This window comes from Scyliorhinus canicula, chromosome 4, assembly GCF_902713615.1.
Source record: "Scyliorhinus canicula chromosome 4, sScyCan1.1, whole genome shotgun sequence".
Taxonomy (NCBI): domain Eukaryota; kingdom Metazoa; phylum Chordata; class Chondrichthyes; order Carcharhiniformes; family Scyliorhinidae; genus Scyliorhinus; species Scyliorhinus canicula.
Window position 1 is genome coordinate 115,264,385 of NC_052149.1, and position 16,229 is coordinate 115,280,613.

The window sequence follows — 16,229 nt, forward strand, 5'->3', positions numbered from 1 at the left end:
CCACATGTTTCTCGGTGGCACGCCATTCGCCGCTTTTCAATGGGATTTCCCATTGAAGTCACCCCACACTGCTAGGAAACACACGGGCAGGTGTGCGCTGCCGACGGGAACAGGGAATTCAAATGGCCGGAGAATTCCTACATTAAGAGTTCCTACAGGTATTTAAAAAGCAAAGAGTAAATAAACTAAGCAGTGGTTCTCTAGAGAGAGATCCTGGGGAATTAATAATGCAAAGTAAGGAAATGGTGAAGAGATATTTTATCTTCACTGTAGAAGAAACAAATAGTATCCCATAAATAATTGTAAATCACAAAGTGAAAGGGATGGAAATAATCTGCAAGGAATTGGGATTGAGAAAATTATTAAAGCTAAGAGCTGACAGAACCCTAGATCCTGACATGCTTCATTCTAGGGTCGAAAAGAAATAGTTGCTGTTGCGGCAAGGGAAATTGTCCAGGTGGGGATTCGCAGGGAAGTTGCTGGTAGCTCCAGATCAGATTAACACGGTCTTTAAGGAAATCTCTGGAGATTGTACAAGTCAAAGCCACCTGGGAGAGGCCGGGAGATGCAGGAATTTCTAGATGGGCTGAACTACCCAAGGTTAGGGGAGGGGGACAGGGCCACATTAGAGGGGGCAATAGTGGAGCAGGAGATAAAAGATGCGATTGGAAGCATGCAGTCGGAGAAGGTGGCAGGGCCGGATGGGTTACCGGTGGAATATTATAAAAAATTCAAAAATAACCTGGTACTGCTGATGGTGGGGATGTTTGAGGAGGCGATAAGGAAGGGGGTGTTACCACAAACTTTGGGGCAAGCATCGATTTCCCTGTTACTTAAGAAATATAAGGATCCGACGGTGTGTGGGTCGTATCGGCCCATATCACTTTTAAACGTGGACGCAAAGATATTGGCAAAGGTACTGGCTGGAGGAGTGCCTCCCGAAGGTGATAGCTGAAGATCAGATGGGGTTTGTGAGAGGGAGGCAGCTCTTTTCGAACATTACGAGGGTATTGAACTTGGTCATGGCACCAGCGGAGGGGAAGGAAACAGGTGGTTGTGGCATTGGACGCCGAGAAAGTGTTTGACCGTGTAGATTGGGGGTACTTGATGGCAGTTTTGGAGCGGTTTGGAATTGGACCCAGATTTGTAGACTGGGTAAAGCTATTATATAAGGAGCCGAGGGCCAGTGTCCGCACAAATAACATCAGCTCAGAATACTTTCCTCTCTACCGTGGGACTAGGTAGGGTTGTCCTATTGCTGTTTGCACTCGTGATTGAGCCATTGGCCATCGCGTTAAGAAGTTCAGGGGTATGGAAAGGGATAGTGCGGATGGAATAGAGCATAGGGTGTCCTTATATGCCGATGACTTGTTATTATACGTGTAGAAACCCAGTGTGCCAATAGCGGGAATACTGGAGCTGCTTCGGGTGTTTGGGTCGTTCGCGGGGTACAAATTAAATCTAGACAAGAATTAATATTTTGTGGTGTCTCGGCCAGGGATGGAAGCAGGGGTGGGGGGGGGAGGGGGGGGGGCTTCCATTCCGTGAGGCAGGGACTCACTTTAGATACCTAGGAGTGCAGGTTGCCCGAGATTGGGGGGAGCTCCGTAGGTACAACATTTCAAGTTTGGTGGGGAGGGTGAAAGCTAATCTGGCCAGGTGGGATGGTCTCCCTCTGTCATTGGCGGGTCGGGTACAGGCTGTTATAATGAATGTGCTGCCGTGATTCCTGTTTATTTTCCAATGCCTGCCGATTTTCCTGCCAAAGGCATTTTTTAGAGAGAAAGAAGGGATGATTACCTCGTTCATATGGGGAGGCAAGGTGGGCAGAATTACAAAGGTGCTGCTACAGAGGGGTTTTGGATCTTCCGAACCTGATGTATTATTGCTGGGCGGCGAAAGTGGAGAAGGTACGGAGATGGGCCAGAGGGGTTGACTCCCAATGGGTTAGAATGGAGGAGAGTTTGTGTTGGGGGTTGGGATTAAAGGCGCTAGCGACAGCGCCGCTCCCAATGGCTCCAGGGAGATACTCAGGGAATCCGGTAGTAATAGCTTCGTTGAGAATTTGGAGGCAGTTTCACCAGCATTTCGGGTTGGGGGCAGGGTCAAGGAAATGCCGATTTGGTGGAACCATAGATTTGAGCCAGGGATGGACATTTTTGAAGATGGAAGGTGAAAGGAATCAGAACATTAAAAGATTTGTTTCTTAGGGCACAGTTTGCAGGATTGAAGGAGCTGGGAACGAAGTATGGGCTGGAGCAGGGGGAAATATTTAGATACATGCAGGTTTGAGACTTTGCCAGAAAGGAGATACATTATTGGAGGAGGTGCTGACGACGGGGACTGGAGAAGGGGGTTGACGGGGCTATTTTGGAAGAGGAGAAGGCACCGCTGGAAGGGATCAAGGCAAGTGGGAGGAAGAGTTGGGAGAGGGTATGGAGGAGGGGTTCTGGTGTGAGGTGCTCCGGAGGGTGAACACTTCCACCTCGTGTGCGAGGTTGGGGCTGATACGGCTGAAGGTGGTGTATAGAGCACACCTTACAAGAGCGAGGATGAGCCAGCTCTTTGAGGGGGCAGAAAATGTGTGTGCACATTGCAGGGGGGTGGGTCCGCAAACCACATTCATATGTTTTGGGCCTGTCCAAAGCTGGAGGATTACTGGAAGGAGGTTTTTGGGTAATCTCTGAAGTAGTGCATGTGAAACTGGACCCAGGCCCTCGGAAGGCCATGTTCGCGGAGTCGGACTCGCCAGGATTGGAAACGGATGCGGAGGGAAGGCAGATGTTGTAGCCTTCGCCTCGTTGATCACCCGAAGGTGGATCCTGTTAGGGTGGAGATATACCTCTCGAACCGTGTGCCATGGCATGGCAGGGGGATATGCTGGAATTCTTGATGCTTGAAAAGGTCAAATTTGAACCGAGGGGATGGATGGAGGGGTTCTACAATTCATGGGCATTATTCATTATGCGCTTTCGAAAATTGGATCACATCGAACATTAGCGGGGTTGGCGGCTGGGATGGTTGGGGGGAGGGGGACTTTATGTGTTAATGGTGATGATGAGTGATTCCTGATTCCTTTTTGTCATTTGTTTATGTTAACATACGGGCCAATGTTTGAGGTTTGATGGGAGGATGGGATCGTTATTGATATGGGGATTGACATTGCATTCATTACTGATTATTGTTTATTGTTGGGTGAAAATTTGGGAGAAAATGTGAAAAAGGAGAATAAAAATATTTTTTAATAAAGAAATAATTGCTGTGATAGTAGATGCATTGGTTTTAATTTTCCAAAATTCCCTAGATTCTAGAAAGGTCCCATCAGATTGGAATATAGCAAATCTAACCCCTCGATTTAAGAAGGGAGGGAGGGGTGGTATGGTGGCGCAGTGTTTAGCACTGCTGCCTCATGGCACCAAGGACCTGGGTTTTATCCCGGCCCTGGATCACTGTCCATGTGGAGTTTGCACATTCTTCACGTGTTTGCGTGGTCTCGTTGTCTGTGGTGGTATGAATGTGAGCACTGCCATTAGTGCAGAGCATGGGTTTCCCATTGGCTCTGGCTGGTCATGTGCCTCTCGTCTGATTGGCTGGGACTAGTCATGTGACTGCTCACCAATTGGTCGAGAGGCAAGTAGACCCTGCCTCCGAGGCGGGGTATGAGTACCCAGAGTTCCTGGCAGTCGGCCTTACTCTGTAGTCGACCACCGGGCTAACAACTAGCTGATTAAAGTCACAGTTTGGATCCTAATCGTGTCTCGAGTCCAATTGATGGTACATCACTGTCACAACCCAAAGATGTGCAGGTTAGGTGGATTGGCCACGCTAAATTGCTCTTAATGGGAAAAAATATTTTGAAAAAGCGAGGGAGACTGTAAACAGGAAACTACAGGTCAGTTCGGCTATCATTGGGTAAATGCTGGAATCTATTATTAAGGAAGTTAAAGCAGGGCACTTGGAAAGTCTAAATGAAATCAAGCAGTCTCAACATGGTTTTAAGGAGGTAACAAACATCATGCATAACCAGTAGATGTGCTGTACTTGGGTTTCTGAAAACATTTGACAAGGTGCCACTGGGGCTGGTTTAGCACAGGGCTAAAGAACTGGCTTTGAAAACAGACCAAGGCAGGCCAGCAGCACGGAATTCCCGTACCAGCCTCCCCGAACAGGCGCCGGAATGTGGCGACGAGGGGCTTCTCACAGTAACTTCATTTGAAGCCTACTCGTGACAATAAGCGATTTTCATTTCATTTCATCAAAGGTTGATACACCAAATAAAGGCACATGGCGCAGAGGGTAACAACAGAGGTCCGAATTCTCCAGCCATTCACTGGCAGCCGGTTTCTCTGGTTTCCCGATGGCACGTTGGGCTTTATTGGGAATTCCCAGTGATAGCAATAGGAGCAAAGAATCCTGCCACCAGCCAGCACTGCGCCACCTCCTGCCGCTGAAAAACACGCGAATGGGAGGCCGGAGTATCCCACCCAGGGAGTAGGGATAAATGGATCATTTTTGGATTGGGAGGTTGTAATGAATGGAGTGTCACAGGGAACAGGGCCGGGGTCTCAACTATTTATAATCTGTATCAATGACTTGGATGCAGGAACCAAATGTATGGCAGTTAAATTTGCTGTTGATACAAAGATAGGTCAGGCAGTAAATTACACAGAGAACATAAGGGGTGCATTATCTGCCCTGTGATTCCAAAGCACGTTTCCCAACGGGACAGAGAATCGGGCATTGAGAGAAAACCGGCTGACCCCCCCCCCCCCCCCCCCCCCCCCCCGACCTTGCTGGCACCGGGATCGAGCTTCATGGTCGCATGCCAGTGGGAGGATGTAAATGAAAGCAAATGGGTCTGAATGACCCATTGAAGTGATTAGGAAGGCAAATGGAATGTTAATGATAATTGCAAGAGAATATTAAAGTAGGAATGTTTTACTGCAGCTGCATGGTGAGACCACATCAGAGTACTGTGTGCATTTTCAGTCCCTTCATTTAAGGCAGGACGTACGAGCATTAGGAGCAGTTCAGGGAAGGTTCTTTTGATAGATTTCTGGGATGAAGGGGTTGTCTTATGAGAAACGAATAAGCAGTTTGGGCCTCTATCCATTAGAGTTTAGAAAAATGAGAGGTGAGCTTATTGAAGCATAAGATTATGAAGGGACTTGTGAGAGTGAAGGCTGAAAGGGTGTTCTCCCTTATGGAGGAGAAATAGTTTAAAAATAAGACCTACCAGTTAAGATGGCCGCAAGGAGATTTTGTTTTCTCTCTGTTGGTCTGTCGTCTTTGGAATTCTCTTACCCAGAGACCAGTGGATGCTGGGTCATTGAATATTTTTTAGGCTGAGTTGGGTAGATTCTTGACTGATAAGGGGGTCAGAGGGTACAAGGGGTAGACAGAAAATTAGAGACCAAAATCAGATCATCCATGAATTAACAAATCGAAGAAAAGGCTTGAGAGGCTGATGCTCCACTCCTGTTTATATGAACTCCTTCGTATGAATGTGGAGAAGAGAAGATTGAGGCGATTTGATCGAGGTGGTCAAAATCATGAGAGATCGGGCAGCTCGGTGGCCTAGTGGTCTCATGGCGCTGAGGTCCCAGGTTCAATCCCGGCTCTGGGTCACTGTCCGTGTGGAGTTTGCACATTCTCCCCGTGTCTGCGTGGGTTTCGCCCCCACAACCCAAAAATGTGCAGAGTAGGTGGATTGGCCACGCTAAATTGCCCCTTAATTGGAAAAAATAATTGGGTAATCTAAATTTTTTTTAAAAATCATGAGAGATCTAGATTTGGAGATAAACTGTTTCCATTGGTGGAGGGTCGATTTCTGGGAGTTACACTGCAGGAAGGGCTCTGGGTCCCACACTGCAGAAAGCCTTCTGGGTGCCACATTATTGAAAGGGTTCTGGGTTCTACACTATTGGAAGAGTTCTGGGTGCCACACTGTAGGAAGGGTTCTGGGTGCCACACTATAGGAAGGGTTCTGGGTGCCACACTGTAGGAAGGGTTCTGGGTGCCACACTGTAGGAAGAGTTCTGGGTTCTCCACTATTGGAAGAGTTCTGGGTGCCACATTGTAGGAAGGGTTCTGGGTGCTACACTGTAGGAAGGGTTCTGGGTGCTACACTGTAGGAAGGGTTCTGGGTTCTCCACTATTGGAAGAGTTCTGGGTGCCACATTGTAGGAAGGGTTCTGGGTGCTACACTGTAGGAAGGGTTCTGGGTTCTCCACTATTGGAAGAGTTCTGGGTGCCACACTGTAGGAAGGGTTCTGGGTGCCACACTATAGGAAGGGTTCTGGGTTCTCCACTATTGGAAGAGTTCTGGGTGCCACACTGTAGGAAGGGTTCTGGGTGCCACACTATAGGAAGGGCTCTGGGTGCCACACTATAGGAAGTGTTCTGGGTGCCACACTATAGGAAGGGCTCTGGGTGCCACACTGTAGGAAGAGTTCTGGGTGCCACACTGTAGGAAGGGCTCTGGGTGCCACACTGTAGGAAGAGTTCTGGGTGCCACACTATAGGAAGGGCTCTGGGTGCCACACTGTAGGAAGGGTTCTGGGTGCCACACTATAGGAAGGGCTCTGGGTGCCACACTGTAGGAAGAGTTCTGGGTGCCACACTGTAGGAAGGGCTCTGGGTGCTACACTGTAGGAAGGGTTCTGGGTGCTACACTGTAGGAAGGGTTCTGGGTTCTCCACTATTGGAAGAGTTCTGGGTGCCACATTGTAGGAAGGGTTCTGGGTGCTACACTGTAGGAAGGGTTCTGGGTTCTCCACTATTGGAAGAGTTTTGGGTGCCACACTGTAGGAAGGGTTCTGGGTGCCACACTATAGGAAGGGCTCTGGGTGCCACACTATAGGAAGGGGCTTTTCACAGTAACTTAATTGAAGCCTACTCGTGACAATAAGCGATTTTCATTTTCATTTCATTTCACACTGTAGGAAGGGTTCTGGGTGCCACACTATAGGAAGGGTTCTGGGTTCTCCACTATTGGAAGAGTTCTGGGTGCCACACTGTAGGAAGGGTTCTGGGTGCCACACTATAGGAAGGGCTCTGGGTGCCACACTATAGGAAGGGTTCTGGGTGCCACACTATAGGAAGGGTTCTGGGTGCCACACTATAGGAAGGGTTCTGGGTGCCACACTATAGGAAGGGCTCTGGGTGCCACACTGTAGGAAGAGTTCTGGGTGCCACACTGTAGGAAGGGCTCTGGGTGCCACACTGTAGGAAGAGTTCTGGGTGCCACACTGTAGGAAGGGCTCTGGGTGCCACACTGTAGGAAGAGTTCTGGGTGCCACACTATAGGAAGGGCTCTGGGTGCCACACTGTAGGAAGGGTTCTGGGTGCCACACTATAGGAAGGGCTCTGGGTGCCACACTGTAGGAAGAGTTCTGGGTGCCACACTGTAGGAAGGGCTCTGGGTGCCACACTGTAGGAAGAGTTCTGGGTGCCACACTATAGGAAGGGCTCTGTGTGCCACACTATAGGAAGGGCTCTGGGTGCCACACTATAGGAAGGGTTCTGGGTGCCAGACTATAGGAAGGGTTCTGGGTGCAATACTGTAGGAAGGATTCCGGGTGCCACACTATAGGAAGGGTTCTGGGTGCCACACTGTAGGAAGGATTCCGGGTGCCACACTATAGGAAGGGTTCTAGGTGCCACACTATAGGAAGGGTTCTAGATGCCACACTATAGGAAGGGTTCTGGGTGCTACACGATAGGAAGGGTTCTGGGTGCCACACTATAGGAAAGGTTCTAGATGCCACACTATAGGAAGGGTTCTGGGTGCTACATGATAGGAAGGGTTCTGGGTGTCACACTATAGGAAGGGATCTGGGTGCCACACTATAGGAAGGTTTCTAGATGCCACACTATTGGAAGGGTTCTGGGTGCCACACTATAGGAAGGGTTCTGGGTGCCACACTATAGGAAGGGTTCTAGGTGCCACACTATAGGAAGGGTTCTGGGTGCCACACTATAGGAAGGGTTCTAGATGCCACACTATAGGAAGGGTTCTGGGTGCTACACGACAGGAAGGGTTCTGGGTGCCACACTATCGGAAGGGTTCTAGATGCCACACTATAGGAAGGGTTCTAGATGCCACACTATAGGAAGGGTTCTAGATGCCACACTATAGGAAGGGTTCTAGATGCCACATTATAGGAAGGGTTCTGGGTGCCACACTATAGGAAGGGTTCTAGATGCCACACTATAGAAAGGGTTCTGGGTGCCACACTAGGAAAGGTTCTGGGTGCTGCACTGTGGGAAAGGTTCTGGTTGCCACTCTATATGTGAATGCATTGAGAACTCCTTGGAAAGAAGAAAGCTAAGAGGAGATTTGACAGAGATGTACAAAAGCATGAGGGGGCTGGGCAGAGTAGATATGGAGAAACTATTCCCATTCGTAATAAGATCAGGAATGAGAGGGCGCACATTTAAAATGATTTGCAAAAGAAGTAAATGTGATGTGAAAAAGCATTTTTCACACAGCGAGTGTTTCGGGTCTCGAATGAACTGCCTGGAAGTGTGGTAGGTGCAGGTTCAGTCGAGGTATTCAATAGGAAATTAGGTGATTGCTTGAATAGAAACAATATGCAGGGGTATGGGAAAAAGCAGGGAAATGGCACTCAGCCATTATGTTTTTTTGGAGAGTTGGTGCAATCACGATGGGCCGAATGGCCTCCTTTTGAGCCGTGACAATCCTGTGAAACAAAGAACGCAGGTTTAAGATGATTGACAAAACACCCAAAGGCAACATGGTAAAACCTTTTTTAATGCAGTAAGTGGTTAGATCCAGAATATGCTGCCTGAGTCTGGTGGAGGCAGGTGTAATTATGGTTTTGATAAGGGAATTCGATAAGGACCTGAAGATAAACATTTTCAGGGTTACAGTAAATGGACGGAATTACTTTTGTAGAGAGCCAGCATGTACATTTGACGCTGAATGGCCCCCTTCTCTGCTGTAGCCATTCTACGATCATTCTGTATAGTACTGTCAGTTACTTGGAATTATTTTATAGTATTGGTTTGTTTAGATGGACTTGCATATCATTTTATAGGGTTGGCTACATAAGGTTATTTGTTGCATAAGATTTCTGTGTTATGCAAGATTTAAAATGGGCAATATTTTTTGCCTGGACAAATTGCTGTGGGTCGACCATTTAGGAATGGAAATTATTCTCTGCTACACAGTTTTGAATAAATGAAAACCCAGGCTATAATCCATCCTCCTGATATTATACCCTTCAAGCTAGATTCACTGCTTTCCTATTAATCTGGCTTCTTGAATTCCTTTTTGTTTAATTTTTTTGCAAAAATAAAGAAAATGACTTGTATTTATATCATACCTACTATGTCCTCAGGATGTCCCAAGGTACATTACAATGTGTTCTTACTGAATTTGAAGTGTCCTCACTGTTGTTTTGTAGGCGGTAATCATAAGTACAGAGGTCAATTCTAAATGATCATCTGTGGTGCCTCTATCAGTCTATAGCTTTCATTCGTACTCTTTCGCTCTTCTAGTTTCACTCCAAGATTATTTATATGTATTTTGATTTCTAACACTCTCTCTCTCTCTCTGCGTCTCTGTAATTTATTTTTCTCTTTCCATGCCTTATGCCTGGCACACGCCTCTGTCTGTTGCACCTCAAGTGTCACATATATTACGCAAAATAAGCATCACACTTGCACCTGATTAACTCCAATGTCATATTCATCGCATTGCAACAAATATGAGCTGAACAGGCACAGAATTACCAATGAACAGCTTGAATGTAGGAATGAAAACCACCTGAACTGAATTTTAAAAAGGCTGCCGATCAAAAATAGTTGGTCACCAAACATCCACTAAGAGCAGGAAATAGAGGAAAGGAATGAGTCCAAGTATTTTCTGCTGTTGTCTTGTGCAGTCCAGTTCCTGAGAAAAGAATGTCACTTGTAATATAACACATACAATACACAGCATAGTCACCAAGTGCAGCCATAAAATCTCCCTCCTGAAAAGCTGTCAGCCAGATCCTCTTCTTTCCTCTTTCTGCCCATACAGGTATGCTGGTAGAAGGAAAATGTAAGTGCCCTCTCTTCATGGCAAATGTCCGACACCTCACGTGGTAGCAGAGTGGTCATGTTTCTGGGCTAGTGATCCAGAGGCCAGGGTTAAAGCTGCAGAGATGATGGATCGAATCCCAGTGCGGCAATTGGAGAACTACAATTTATTCAAATAAATTTGGAATTAAAAGCTCGTAGAAATTTCTCGATTATCCCAACAACCCATCTAGGTTATCAACATCCTTTTGTGCAGGAAATCTGCTGTCCTTACTTGACCTGGATACATGTGGTTCTGTGTCCACTGCAATATGCAAGCTGCATGAAGACACTATGAAAAAGTCTAATAGGAATTAAACTGGATAGATAACCCAGAATAGGCCTTTTGGCACTGGATGCAACTATGCATATCGGCATTCCTTCATTGCCGCTTGGTCAGAATCGTGAAACGACCTCCTTTGCAGCACTGTTGGTCTTCCAGACTGCAGTGATTCAGCTTGTCTTTTTCGAGTTTCAACTGGATTCTGCCTTGTGTTGGCACCTACGAGCACAGTGAACCATGTCTGTGATGGTATTCGTGTATTTTTGTAACTCTGTGGGATGTGTGTTTTGTGTGCGCTACACAGTGGAGAGTGCGCTGTGTGTGTGCGTTTTTCATCTTGCATATTTGCCACATGTTAAAGTGGTCAGTACAAAAGAAGTTCAGATTGAGTCCCGGGAAGTTTGAGCCTGTTACAAAAAGTAACAGGTTGCTGTCCCTGAACAAGTTTGCCAGAAAGTTATTTTTGTCCTTCCAGTGATCAAATCACACAGCGTTAGATCTGACTCTTCATGACCAGCATTGCGATCATTTCTGATCTCGCACTTCACCTTCCAAAGAACACGCCAGTCATTTCTTTGTCAATGACATTCCCTCTTTATTGTCTCTCTTCCGATTATTCTCTCTCCCCCACATGCAATGAGAAGAAATGTCTTAATGAGCCGAGTTAAATGGGATGAAATGGGCCCTAGTTATTGAGAGGGTGGCGTTTGGACAGTGTTCATGTTGAATTGTTCATGTTGAGTAACTCAAGGTGCTTTCGACAAAGTAAGGAAGCAGCAAAAGACTTGGGAACCATTAACCACAAACCTACTTTGAATCCCTCCTCTGCGACGAACATGCAGCATTCTGTCTGAGCACTGCATACCCACAGTGTACCAGAGTGCATCTGTGTGCTTTCTATTTGGGAGAGCGGAATCCAGATGAGATTCCAAGGAATCTCACTAATAATAGTGGATGTTCAGATGGTCCTTTGGCTCAATTTTGGAGCAGTCAGGATTGTCAGATGCTTCAGAGATTAATCACAAAGGTAGAGACTGGAATTCACTCTGGTGAAGAATCTATAAATCCGTCAATCTTTGCAGATTCTAGTATGCTGCATTCATTCATTTTTATAAGGCTTTCAACCTGCACTTGCAAAGCAGGCAAGAGAAATGAGGCACATGGTTTCAGAGTCTTGTTCCCTTCAATCTGATTCAGGCAATTCTGAAAATGTTGTGATATTGCTCTTCACAGATTACAAAGTGTTGTTGGCAGACTAATGCTCTGGTCATTGTAGTGAAGAATATGGTACAGTTATGAACGTACAATGGTTATGTTATGAGTTTGTAACCATCAGACCTGAACCAAGAATCCCAGGAATGGAATGACAAATCCCACCATGGCAGATTGAGAATTTTAACAAAAACCCTAGTATCAGTAAACATGGGGATTAGACTTTCAGATTGTCACCTAAACCTGGCTAGCTCACTAACATGCTTTCATCTGGATTTGTCCCATGCCTGCCCTGCACCTTGATGCACAATCAATGACCACAGAAGCGAGGTTGTAGTCCGAACTGAAGGCTTTAATAGACAAGATGTTTTCCCCAGCAGCTCAGGAATAGAAAGGAAGCTGTGGGGGATAGACGGGCTCTTATACCCCGCCTTACTGGGCGGAGCTACCTTACAATTCTAACCAATGGGTGACTGTGTTACATACCATCGGGCCAATGAGCAGCGTGCCTTCTCCACCAATGGTGTCTCGGCATTGCTAGGTACCGTAGTACCTCTAGTCATACTATCACACACCTGCCTGGTCTCTTGATTTGAGTAAAGTGGGATGTGGTTGTGTAGGGAGGGAGTGAGCACTATATACAGAGCAAATGGAAACTTTAGCAATGGGTGTAAGTTCATCTGGAGACTCTTGAACACAGAGGTGGTTCCATCTATGTGTGAGACTCCTGGCTGACCAAAACAAATTGGGGACGGCGGGAGGTGCAAAATTGGATAGCCGGAGATCACATGCTGGTTCCCCCCATTCCTATTAAAAGTGATGGATGTAGCATGCAGATTTTGCTTGTTTCTGTGACAGAAAGCACTGCTGAATGGTTCAGCTAGAAGACAAAGGTAGTGCAACGCTAGCACCACTTAAAGCCAATCTGCACATCTTCAAGGCAAGGTGCATTATGGCTGCTACAGGGGCTGGGCTCGAGAAGACTCGGAAGACCAAGACGAAACTTCAAGAATGGAAAAACTGGCCAGGGAGCATACCACAAAGGATCTCGAATGCTGTACCAGAGGACTTACTGCAGGAAATGGACAGGAGGATAGACACCCACCTCCTGGAGGGAACCAAGAGCTTCTCCAAGAATATACTGAGAGGTACTAGGTGTTGAGGTTGATGACATTAGTCCATCCTGAAGGAGCTGGATGTAATGCAGGAAGAGGTTTATTCAGCCTGAGTGAGTGGTCAAGGCCAGTGAATACATCCTCATATGCCATATTCTACTATGCATTACCAGTCGCATGCACTGCTTCATTGAAGCACGCACACTTCACATGCCTCCCAACGTTCTCCAGCAGCAAGGTGTGCCTCACCTCACACTTGCAGAATAGGTGCAGCTGCAAGCTTTATGCTCACACCTCACAGCTTGCACACACTTCAAGTTAGTCAGCATCGCCAAATACATTGGACGGGATTCTCGGCGGTAGGATTCTCCATTTTGCCAGTTGGCCAATGGGGTTTCCCATTGTGGGCAGCCCCACACCGTCGGGGAAATTCCTGGGCGTGGGTGCACTGTCGGCGCAATGGAGAATTCGGCAGCGGAGAATCCAGCCCATTGTGTTACACTCACTAACACATGTTGCTCTTTTGCAGGACAAAGTGGCTCAAAATAAACTGAGCCATGGCAGCTGACCAGTCGAGAGCCAGCACTACTGAATGTGCTGAACCCCATGTAGAACATGGTGCTGGCCACCACTGAAGTGATGGTCAGCAGTGTGGCTAAACGTGTCGGGGGGACCATGCATTTCTGCCTGAAGCCACTTCAAATCCCACTTCAAGCTGTTATGATTTACAATCTGGAGATTGCGTAACCATGCACCTTATGCTATTAGCCAACCTTCCCTTGCTCCAATTGTACCCTTGTGCTTTTATGCTTCAAGATACACAGAGACTGTTGTCTGGTCAGTGGTGCAAGAGGCTGAAGGACTGAACCAAGAAGAGAGTGAAGAGGAAGAAACACTATGACTTGACCTGCAACTTGCAGCCACCGGCTGAGATACAGACATAGCATGTATTTTAGAGGGTCGCACCAAGGCAGGATCATTGGGCATTGCCATCGCTGAATCATCCACAATCAACATCTTGAGGGTTACCATTGATCAGAAACTGAACTGGACTAGCCACATTAACACTGTGGCTACCAGGGCAGGTCAAAAGCTAGGAATCCTATGGCGAGTAGCTCACCAATGCCTGGTCCACTATTTACAAGGCACAAGTCAGGAGTGTAATGGAATACTCTCCACTTGCCTGGATAAGTGCAGCTCCAACAACACTCAAGAAGCTTAACACCCATGCAGGACAAAGTAGTTCACTTGATTGCCCCTCCTTCCACAAAAATTCAAACCCTCCACCACCGACGAACAGTGGCAGCCATGTGTACCATCAACAAGATGCACTGCAATAACTCACCAAGGTTCCTTAAACAACCCCCTCCAAACCCACGATGACTACCATCTCAAGGGACAAGAGCAGCAGATACCTGTGAACCCCACCACCTGGCGGTTCCCCTCCACGTCACTCGCCATCCTGACTTGGAAATACATCCCCCTTCCTTCATTGTCACTGGAGCAACATTCTGGGACTCCCTCCCTAACAGCACAGTGGGTGTACCTACCCCTCCAGGACTGCAGCAAATCAAGAAGGCAACTCATCACCAACTTCTGAAGGGCAACTAGGAATGGGCAATAAATGCTGGCCTAACCAGCGACACCCACATCCTGTAAATGAATAAAATAAATAAATAAATACATAAATAAATAAATAATGTGCTGCTTCTAGAGCAGGGGAGAGGGATTGTGGAAATGCCCGCCATTTGGAGGGTGATGTTGCATATTAGTTCTGCAACAGTGGGCTCACTTGAGGAATTTGCTGGGTATAGTAATAGCTGAGGGATGTGCCTGCAGGAATACGTGACGCCCAGTCTGAGTCACTTCATCACATCTTCTCCTTCCCTCTGTTCCAATTTCCTAACACAGAGAGCCCTTGTTACCTCTCAGAAGCTGTGATAGATGTTAGCTCTGTTTGAAATGTTAACTATCTCATCTGTTACATCCTGGAATAATCCAATCTCCAAGAAATTCAGGGTAATTGTTGCCTTATAGCTGCTGTCTACATCATCCTGTCCCTGTTCTGAGGCTGCAGACCTGGTTCTGAGAGGTGGTACGATTAAGTCCTTGGTAAATTACAGCATCTGAACACTCTGCACCTGGTTTCAGTGGAGGTAAGACTCTGGGTGGATAAGGCTTCCTGCTGAGAGCCCTTCTCCCCCTCCTCCTGCTCCCCCACCTCCCTCTGTGAACTACTTGCCTTGTGTGCTGTCCCTGTTCCACCTCTCTCTCACGCTGCAGCCGAAATGGAACTGCTAATATAGCCCTCATGACTGTGAGCAGGTGGTGTGCATGGACCGCTTGTGGTAACAACCACCACTCTGCCCAGGCACAGCACTGCTCCTTGCAGACTTGTTAATCAACTCCCAACACTTCCACAAACACAACCTGAGCCAATAGTATATGGTAATTTGGATATTCTGAATTCTCTGTGTAGCCGAACAGGCGCCGGAATGTGGCGACTAGGAGCTTTTCACAGTAACTTCATTACCGTGTTAATCTAAGCCTACTTGCGACAATAAAGATTATTATTATTATTGTTATTAATTATTGATAAGCCCTTTAAGCAGAGGAGGAATCTCGCGTGCAGTTGAAATTACAAGGATGTTCACTAGAGGGTTGAAGTGCAAAATGACAGATCAGCTGTCAAGTCAGCAGTAGATGCTGACCGTAGGCATGATCTGTCCCGAGCTCTGCATATTTCCAGTGCATGCGGCTGGGCTAATGCCCTCACCAAGATTCTTTCAGCAAGCCTCGGCATGAGGGGTGGCACAGTGGTTAGCACTGCTGCTTCACTGCGTCAGGGTACCGGGTTCAATTCCAACCTTGTGTCACTGTCTGCATGGAGTTTGCACATTCCCCCCATGTCTGCGTGGGTTTCCTCCGGGCACTGTGGTTTCCTCCCACAGACCAAAGATGTGCTGGATAGGTGGATTGGCGAATGCTAAATTGCCCATTAGTGTCCCTTAGATTAGCTGGGATACCAGGGGTAGGGCGGTGGAGTGGCTCTGGTCGGGTTGCTTTTCAGACGGTCGGTGCAGACTCATGGGCCGAATGGACCTCCTTCTGCACTGTAGGGATTCTATGATTTTTCCCAAGATTTTTACCAGCATGCGTCGACGCGAATGCCCTCGCCAAGATGCATTCAGCATGGGCAACACTTCAAGTGCTGTGGATGCCAATTTTCCCACAAAGCAGATCCTACCCAGTATGTTACAGAATGGGCGGAACAGTTAGCACTGCTGCCCACAGCTCCGGGGACCCCGGTTCAATTCCAGCCTCGGGTGACTGTATGTGTGGAGTTTGTATGTTTTCACAATGTCTGCGTGGGTTTTCTCCAGATGCTCCCACAGTCCAAGGACGTGTAGATTAGGTGGATTGGTCATGCTAAATTGCCCATGGTGTCCAAAGGGTTAGGTGAGGTTACGGGGTAACAGGGATAGAGTGGGGGAGTGAGCCTTGGTAGGGTGCTCATTTAGAGGGTCGGTGTA

The 16,229-nt window shown here is 47.3% G+C and overlaps 1 protein-coding gene across 1 annotated transcript in view; it reads left to right on the forward strand.

Moving 5' to 3' along the window:
- LOC119964903 (astrotactin-1-like) overlaps positions 1-16,229 on the forward strand; it is a 3,158,558-nt gene that overhangs the window by 2,708,565 nt on the left and 433,764 nt on the right.